Source organism: Neovison vison, chromosome 6 (assembly GCF_020171115.1).
Source record: "Neovison vison isolate M4711 chromosome 6, ASM_NN_V1, whole genome shotgun sequence".
NCBI classification, from domain to species: Eukaryota; Metazoa; Chordata; class Mammalia; order Carnivora; family Mustelidae; genus Neogale; species Neogale vison.
Window position 1 is genome coordinate 177,170,052 of NC_058096.1, and position 10,026 is coordinate 177,180,077.

A 10,026-nucleotide genomic window follows, 5' to 3' on the forward strand; every position below is an offset into this window, starting at 1 on the left:
TCTTCACTGTTAATGTTTCCTAAAAATCTACCTTTTTAGTATTTGAAACAGTACCATTCATCTTGCTGCATTTTTAAAATTTTTATTATGTGCTTCAATTACCAAATCTTCCCAGGAAAGTCTGCAACAAGGTCACACCTGGAAGATAAATTGCCCTACGATTTATCCTCAGACTATGAAATGACCTGATCCTTGGTGCTTCTGGAATTTGGTTCTCCTGATTTTTAGATCTTATTTATAACAGTTTTATTGAGATAAAATTCACATACCGTAGAATTCATCCATTTAAAGTATACAATTCAGTGGTTTTTACTATATTCACAGAGTTGATTTTCTTTTAAGTAACCACATTCCCTTGTTTTAAAATGGTATTTTTGGAGGGAAAGCCATAGAGAAGAATCTAGAAGAACTTCTAACCTTATGAACTTTGAACTCAAAGAATCAACTGCTACTTTTCTTCTACCCCATGGCTCTGTTCTTTGTAAATGTTTAATTTTATTTTTGGACACATTCATTGACCAATTCCAACCTTCCACCAAGAAGTCCTCTATGCCTAGTGGCCCTAGAAAAGTAGTTTTATTAGGTTAAATCTCGCACTTGCTACAGAAAGCACAGCTGGGACTTTGCTGATGGAAAACAAAACTTCTGCTTCCCTTAGTTTTCCTTGCAGACATTTTTGGGCTCAGCTCATTGCAGACTGATCTTTATGACTTCATTACTTGCTCAAGGCAAGTGATTTATTATTAGTAGCACCAACATAAATTCATAGAGGAAAAATCTTTATAAAATATCAATGAACCAATTTTCACTTTTTATACTTGGTGCTGCCTGTGATTTGCATGCACACCCCACCCCACCCCACCCCATACACATTCAGTCATTCGTGGTACAGTGATGGGTCTGATTCTGTTGTCTTTTCCTTTTATAAAAGGAGATCATTAAATCTGAACACTAACTGTTCACTCAGTTCCTGTGAACCATTCCGTCCCACCCCAGGCTTCCTATGATTCTTAGGAGGAGTGAGCCTGGGAACCTGGATTTTATACAAACTTTCCAGGTGACTCTGATGGCCCAACATGGGGAACCAAGACTACTCTGTCACATCCTGAAGACTGGATAGTCAGTGCAAGCAGTGGACAGCTTCATGGCTGGTATTCGGGGAGACGGATGCACCAGAATTGAATCACCAGCTGCTAGAATCTGAATGCTTGTATCTTCCCAAAATTCCCCTGTTGAAATTCGGACTCCCACGGTGATGGGATTACAAGACAAGGCCTTTGGACATTGATTAAGACAGGAGGGAGGAGCCTTTGTGAATGCGATTAGAGCCCTTATAAAAGGGGCCCCACCTCTTCCCTTCTTCTTCCCCAGAGACTCCTCACCTCTTCTGTCATTCAAGGACACACCAGGAGTCACCAGCTTTGGGCCAGGAAGAGGGTTCTCACCAGAATCCAACCATGCTCAAAACTCAAACTTCCAGCCTCCAGAACTGTAAGAAGCAGGTTTCTCCTGTTCGTGTGCCACCCAGTCTGTCTGACTTGGTTAGAACAGCCCCAGCCGACTAAGATATGAACTGTTCTGAAGTGTGAGAGTGCCCAAATCAGCATATCCACTCAATGCCACATGCAGGAACTTCAAGAGAAACAAGACTTGACCTCTATGTCTTATAGGAATCTGGACATGTAAACCAGCAAATTGCAATAAAGTATTTAAAAAACAAAACCAAAAATATGTTACAAGACCAATCTGGGGAAAACTGTTAAAAACCACATTCAGGTTTCCTGTATCTCTTCTTTCTTTCTTCTGACCTCCCATGCCCCCACCGAAACACAACACACACACACATACACACACACCCCATGTACACACACACTCATCCCCCATATACTCCCCACTCACACATCACACAGATACGGCTGCCAAATTTAAATAACCTGTTAAATTGGACTTTCAGATAAACATATTTGAGACATACCTCTACTAAAAAGAATTTCATGATTTATTTGAAATTCTAATTTAACCAAGGTCCTGTCTTTTACTTGGCAACTCTTCATATCTCTTTCTCCCTCTGTCTTTCTCACTCTCTTTCACACACCCACACCTACCCACACACAGACACACACACACACACACACACACGCACAGCCCTCTACCCTAATTTCACATAGGTCTACGACATTGCTAAAAATTCCTATAAGAGAGTTCTGAGTCACTTTTTTACCTGTCTATATTTTTTGCTTGAATTTTTATAATGCGTAGGTATTACATTTGAAGTGAGAAATTTAAAAATTGTCCAGAAATTAGTAAATGCATAATTGGTTCCACTAAGCCTTCAACATTCCTAGGGATGCACCCCCTTCCTCACCAAGTTCATGAAGCTCAACAGAAGATCATGTTTCTGGGGAACTGTGGAAGCTTTAGAAAGGGGAGAACATATGTCCAGTAAAAACGGTAGCTAGGAATAGACACTGGAGGAGGCAACCGGGAGGGCCCTAGGCATGGAGACTGCTAAATGCACTGGCTCTTTGCTTAAATGGCAAAACTACTACAGACCAAGACTGCTACATTTGGCTGGGAGCAGAGTATGTTCTGTAATAGTGGCTGACCCAGAGTCAAAGGGGCTGTACTCTGCTTGCCCTTTCCCCACATTCAGATGCCATCTTTTTCTCATTTATATGAAGGCAATACAGAGCTTAACGACCACCTCCATGAGTTAGCATTTAGGAGAAATTGTTACCTGCTAGCCAGTGTGCTAATTGGCTTAAGAGGCGCACCATTCCTCGTAGGGATCTCCCTGTTACAGAAGGAACACCACCCAGGAAATTCAGACACTAGCAGGTGACAGAGGCACTTGTCGAGGGCATACAATGGAAACCTTCACCCCCTCCATAGCCTGGCCTCCCTCACACTGAGCTCCAGAGGGAGGTGCGGGGCTGCATTTCTCAAAGATGGCTGCACTTCTGCAAAGTGACCTCCAACCCGGAAACCTGGTAGGGTTGTAGCTGCCTTAGCCCATAGAGTAGCATGCAATGCACACAGGTGGCTTTGGAGGCTACATCCCACAGGTGAGGCAGCTTCCCCTCGTCTCTAGCTGCCCTGAGGCTGCCATGCTATGAAGAAGCCTGTGAGGCAGACTCTGAGTCATCCTAGTCTGGGCACCAGATGTGCAGGAATGGACCTTCAGGAGACCCTGGCCCCCTACACTGGCATCATCACTAACCTTTGAGTCTGCCCAGTGGAAATCCCAACACCCTGGAATATTGGCATGCCACTTCCACTCTTCCTTGTCTGATCCCCCAACCCACAGAATCCATGTGTATAAGTCACTATGCCTTACAATAACTCGTTACACAACAGAACAGAATGCCACATATGGACCCCGTGAGGGCCAACAAATTCTATCAAAGCCTAGAGAACAGAGCAGTATAATCAAGGCCAATGGCTTTGTCCTGAAATCAACCAGATGGACTGCTTCCCTCTCTGGCCCTAACAGTATTTCAAGCCCATGTGATCACACCAAGACAGAAACCATAGGACAGAAGGAATCAGCAACAAACAAAAGTGGCTTTACTCTCTCATTGTTTCTTGCCAGAGCCATGTTAAGCTATACCAAGACCTTCCCACACCGCTCTTAACCTCTGGTCAAGATTGGTTCCTTCAATCCTCACAACTCCCCTGAGACCCACTCTGCAAGGTGGCAGGACAGAAAACTTTGCAGGGGCTACTATTCCTCAAGGAGAGGGACAGTTTGATGCCTTTTAGTGTTCTTCCCTGGAAAGAAATTTTGAGGTTGTAGTGCTATTCCATGACAACTCTCTTGAGCCTTTTTGGCATATAAAATAAAAGCTTCTCCTTAATATGTATAAGAACATGCCTAAGAACAGATATAACAAGCAAGCATGATTTTTAAATGAAGGGGGAGTTCAGCAGACGGTTTGCAAACATTAAGAATTCTCTTACTTTGTGCAGACAGATTTGCAGCCCATATCTGGGAAAAGACACAGAGAACTTAGGAAACCCCCCAGAAAGACTGTTAGAAACGAGCTCCAGTTCATTAATTCCACGGATCACCCATGAAATAGAAGAGTCGCTCACTACATAATGTTGTTAGGGGTCTCCAGGGTAAGGGATTTTTCTGAGGGGCTCCAGTGACATTTGCATATGGGTTTTTTTTTTTCAAGATTTTATTTAACTATGTCAGAGAGAGAAAGCACAAGTAGGGGGAGCAGAAGCCAGCAGGCTTCCCGCTGAGCAAGGAGCCCAATGTGGGGCTCTATCCCAAGACCCTGAGATCATGATCTGAGCTGAAGGCAGATGCTTAACCGACTAAGCCACCCACCATCCCCACATATAGTTTAAATAAGCACCTGTGATTATTTAATAAGGTCCAAGAGGATGCCCAGATCTCTCCTGTACTCTCATTATATTCACAATTTAGGATGCTCATCGTAGAATAGCCAGGAAGTAGAATAGCCAGGAGTCATGAAAAAGTCTTGAAGTCAGTTGAAGAAGTTGTGCACAATTTAAAACAAACCTAATGGCACTCATTTTTCAGGGAGGACAACAGAGACCTCCCACTTGGAGCCTCTACTTGTAACAAACCCTGTGTGGATGGAACGGCTAGCAAATTCCTGAGACTTTGCTTTGACCAGCTCTGCTATGTGATATACTAATAGTCTCCCCAGAAGGGACACCATTAATCTGAGTTCCCTTCCGAAAGGATGGCATACCAGGTACTTCCAGCTTTCCATAAGTGACAGGATGTGGTGGTCCGATCACTGACCAAGAGACAGCCCAGGTCTCAACAGTTAAGACTTCTGTTGTAAAAATATTACTAAATGAGTTCTCCGGGAACAAAATAAGTCCGCTGGAAATGCTAGGAAATATTTTCATCATCATGCCGAGGGTCCTGATTATTCTTTATGATGCTACTATCACCACAGAGCTGCTGCCGGCTTGACCGTGGTCATTCATTCCTTCTTAATAGCCCCCCAAATAGCAAAAATGTCCCCCTCTTTCCCAGAAGTAGCAAGCTCGGAACAGTTTCCCATTGCTGTTCTGAGAACTGAATGTTTTTCTTGCTCCGTGTCAGATAAAATGCCTGTCCCCAATCCATGGATTGCAACTAGATTCCTAACCTATTTTCTCCCCTTTTAGGACCATAGGGAAAGAAGGATCCTAAGGCCATGTCTGGAGTCATGAAGATGGAGTTTCATGATTGATTAATGATGTCTGCAAGGGATTAGGGAGCAAAGACATTGGCCATGGGTTTGCTATCGTGGCTCGGACCTAAAAGCCGCTCTCCCAAAACACAGGACTGTTACAAAAATCAGCCATAACTTAGCAGGAGAAATGTAAACAAATGCCTGTTTGGTGTTTTGTTCTGTTTTGTTTTAATATTGCTCTTTTTATACCACTGGCACTTGACGGGGAAAAAAACTGTGAAAAATGAGTCCATTTTATTACACTCCCAGATCCTGCAACTGATTCTGGTGGGATTAGCGCTAATAAACCTCTGAGATGGAAGATTGAATTGTAGTGGCTGCAATCCCCATTTTATATCGTTACAGATAATACGTATTCGCCAAAAGTAACTTTATTATTCTTCTGACATCTTTTATCTAATTCAGAAATGGGCCATTCCAGCCGTGAGATGTGTGTGCCGCATGCCAATATGCCCAGAAGCTGGGCAAACGCCGGCGTGCTGATGGCTCCCGAAGCAGGATTTGAGCTTGATGCCCTCAAGCCTCCCCACAGCCCCCACTGCCCTGTGATCACATTCTCAGGAGAGAGTCAGTAACAGCTGCTTCCTGCTTCCTGGGCACTCCAGGGTCATGCAGGGGGCAGGAATCACTGAGCCACTTTGGACTCCCCTCTGTTTTAAGGGTTGGGGACCACCATCAGGTCAAGCACAAAGCAGCTGACCTCAGCCCCCAAACATTTAGAGACTCCAAACTGAGGAGGGAGGGAATCGGGCTGTACCTTAGGCTAGGAGCTTCAGGCAGTGTGGACTCCATGTGAGTACCATCCACAGCACAGTTCACCACAGTGGAAATGTTCTGGTGATCTGCCTGTCCAAAGAGGTGGCCATAGGTGTCTACTGAGCACATATAGTGGGGCTGATGATCTGAGACAAGTGGAATGCTTAATTTTATGTTACCTTAATGAATATAAATAATTTAAGTAGCCTTACATGACGTTGGGCAAGTGATTTAACTTACCCAGCCCTCAGTTTTCCTTCCTACAGACTGAAACCCACCTGCTTTTCCCCTCTTTCCTTTCTATATAACCCCCTAACGCAAGCTATTCTGTCCGTCTCTCCCCAGGATAGCCACCACAGCCTCCTCGTCAATTGTCCTTGCTAATTGTGGATGGTGAGCCCTTTGAAAAACAAAAATTGGACTAAAAAACCTACCCGCTTGGTCAACAAATATGTGTTTCCAGCTACAGACAACTCTCAGCACTCAAAGTTGTTCTGCCTTGTGTCTTCAGTATCTATTGTTGCCTATGTCTGTTTCTTGCTCTTTCTGCCCCGACATCTAGGCCCCTGCAATACCCCCTTCCACCTCACCATTCATCTATCAAAATCTTTGATCAGTCACATACCACCCACTCCTGCAAATTAAAGTCAGGCAGCCTTTCTCCCAGAAGCTTTATGATCAGCTTTGTTTCTCATTGTGGAATCAGAGGCAACCTCTTTCCTCTGCCTCAAGGAAGCAGAGGGTCATCCCATAAACCTTCAGTGAGCCTCTGCTGCATGCCCAGGTACTTCCTGAGCAAGCCAGAGCCATCAAAGAGGGCTGACAGCCCTTCTGACCAACTGTAGAGATCCCTGTGGACAGGAGTTTGCCCTGTAAAACTTCTGGCAGGCAGGGTCACAGTTCCTTCCTGTGCACCAGGGTCAGCCCAAAAGATACTTGGGGTTCCTATGTGACAACAACTCCTTCCTTGACCAAACTTTACTCAGGATCCTCTAAGCCCTCATGTCAACTAGGCTTTGACCTTGACCATCCATGCCCTTGGCCTGCTTACTCCAGTCTTAGCAAAGAAACCTAAGTCAGGGCAGCAAGACTCTCACCACTCTTACTATTAGTCAATTTTCTCTTAGTGATTTTCCATCCATTGACCCTCACATTTTGCTCACTGGCTGTAAATCCCTAGATGATTTTGCCACATTTGGAGTTCAGCTTAGTTCTATACTGAAATCTCTCTCCCTGCCATAGCACAGATGAAATTCATTACTATATTTTGGATTTAATCTGAAACAAGCGTCCAGTGCCAAAGTTTTTCTTTTATATGTGAGCTTACAGAGAGACTCCAATGAGTGGGACATCATTGCTTATGTCCACATTAATGTCCTCCCACTTTCTAGGGTACAGGACCCCTGGATCAGGGCCCTTCTAATTGTAAAAGACAGAAATCCAATTCAAACAAGCTGGGGGAAAAAAGGAGGAGTTTACTCATTGCCATTTCTAGGAAGCCCACAGCATGACTAGACAAGGAGCTCAAAGTTCATTCTCGAGAGAATGTCTCTTCTCATTTCCTTGGCTCTGCTTTCCCTTTGTGGACTTCATAGTCAGAGAAGTTCAAGGCTCATTTGATCCTTTGTATTTTTAACATCACAAGAAATGTCATCTTTCATCTCATATCCGAGTCCCTCCAAAAAAAGTTCTGAATGGCCCTGCCCAAGTCATACATCAACCCACAGACCACTCCCTGGTTCCCTAATGAACCTGAGACCCTGAGAGCTCCAGGGCAGTGATACTCAGGCACCCTTAGTAGACAATCCCTCCCCAAACCATACGGTAGGGTGGCAGTGTTGCTCAAAGAGAATGATAAAGAACAGGCAGACATCCCCTACCTAGTGCTACTCCACGTGTGGTACATGGACCAGGCAACACGCAGGAACTCATGAGAAATGCAGATTCCTAGGCCCCATCCTAGATGAACTGATTCAGACTGTGTCAGAGTGGAGCCCAACAACCTCTGTTTTAAGAAGCCTTCCAGGTGGTTCTATGCATGCTAAAGTTTGAGACCCATTGCACTTTTCAACCCATTTAATCAAAAGTCACAAACTAAAGAGTAGTCCCTCCTAGAAACAGAGTCTTGAAATGAGGATCACCCAGGGGCACCTGTGTGGCTCAGTGGGTTAAGACTCTGCCTTTGGCTCAGGTCATGATCTCAGGGTCCTGGGATCAAGCCCTGCCTCGGGCTCTCTGCTCAGCGGGGAGCCTGCTTCCTAATCTCTCTCTGCCTGCCTCTCTGCCTACTTGTGATCTCTGTCTGTTAAATAAATAAAATCTTAAAAAAAAAAAAATGAGGATCACCCAGCACTTACAAATACCTTCCCATCATTTCTTATTCCCTAAGTGGGCCCTACTATGTGTCAAGCACTGAGCTAGATTCTGCATAACCAGAAACAAATACAAAGCCACCCTAGTCCTACAGAACCAGAGACTTTCAGTCTAAGATGAGCTTTATATATGCATTATCACATTCTATTGATAAAATTATGAAGTGAAATTTCATAATCTTATGATTATGAAAGCCTTTCTGGAGAGCAATCAAGCAATATATACAAAGAATCATAAACATCAGGCACCTGGGTGGCTCAGTTTGTTAAGCAACTGCCTTCCGCTCAGGTCATGATCCCAGAGTCCCAGGATCAAGTCCCGCATTGGGCTCCCAGCTCCATGGGGAGTCTGCTTCTCCCTCTGTTCTTCTCCCCTCTAATGCTCTCTCTCTCTCTCTCTCTCTCAAATAAATAAATAAATTCTAAAAAAATCATAAATATCTTTATGCCCTATTAATTCAACTTCTAGAAATAAAAGTTCCTAGGAAGTGAACAGTGATGTGGATCAAAGGTTATATATAAGTCTTGGTAGCATTGTTCATCATGGGAAATAATGAAGGCAATCGGAATAGCCAATGTAATAGGAAAACTGCTAAATAAGTTATGATCCATTCATGAAAAATCACATTCATGACTAGTTTTTAATAGCTTCAAAAAATGATTGCCATATGATACTAAGTTTCATTGAAGTACAATATTGGCTCTACCTCAGTTTTTACTTCCCAGAATCTCTGTATTAGTTAGTTCCTGCTGTGTAAGAAATTACCCACAAGCCTAATGCCTTAAAACAACACCACTGCTTATATCACAGTTTCCTTGTGTCAGGAAATTAAAGGTAGCCTAATAGGGTCCTCTGACTCTCATTCCCTCACCAGGCTTTGGTCATATTAAGACTCAAGTAGAGAAGGACCAGCTTCCAAGCTCATTCTGGTGGTTGCTGGTGTGACTCAGTACTCATGGGCTTGGGCTCATGGCCTCCTTCACATTCTTGCACATAGGGCAGGAGGAGTCAAGATGGTGGAGAAGTAGCAGGCTGAGACAACATCAGGTAGCAGGAGATCAGCTAGATAGCTTATCAAACCATTCTGAACACTTACAAACCCAACAGGAGATCAAAGAGAAGAGCAGAAATTCTAGAAAGAGAAAATTGACCACTTTCTGAAAGGTAGGACCTGTGGAGAAGTGAATCCAAAGCGATGGGAAGATAGACCACGGGGGGACAAGCCAGCTCCCGGCAAGCGGCAGAGCAATGGAGCACAAAATCAGGACTTTTAAAAGTCTGCTCCACTGAGGGACATCGCTCCAGAGGCTAAACCAGGGTGAAGCTCACGTGGGGACAGCATGGTCTCAGGTCCCACGGGGTCACAGAAGGATCAGGGGTGTCTGAGTTTTGCAGAACTTGCAGGTATTAGATCAGGGAAGCTGGCTACAGAGATGTAGCCAAGGAGTAAGTTCTCAACTCGGGGTTACCTTAAATTGTGGTCCATGGTACAGGCCACTGCTCTGTGAGCAGGGACCCCACAAGACGCGGGGAGACTCCCTTGGAAGAGTGCAGGGATCTGAGGGGTTCAGAGACTCCAGGTGGGAGTGCCAGAGACAGAGATGCTTGGTCACAGGTTGGGTGAGCTCGGAGCACGGCCGGAGGCCAGGGAGATGGGAGTGATTGAGCACCT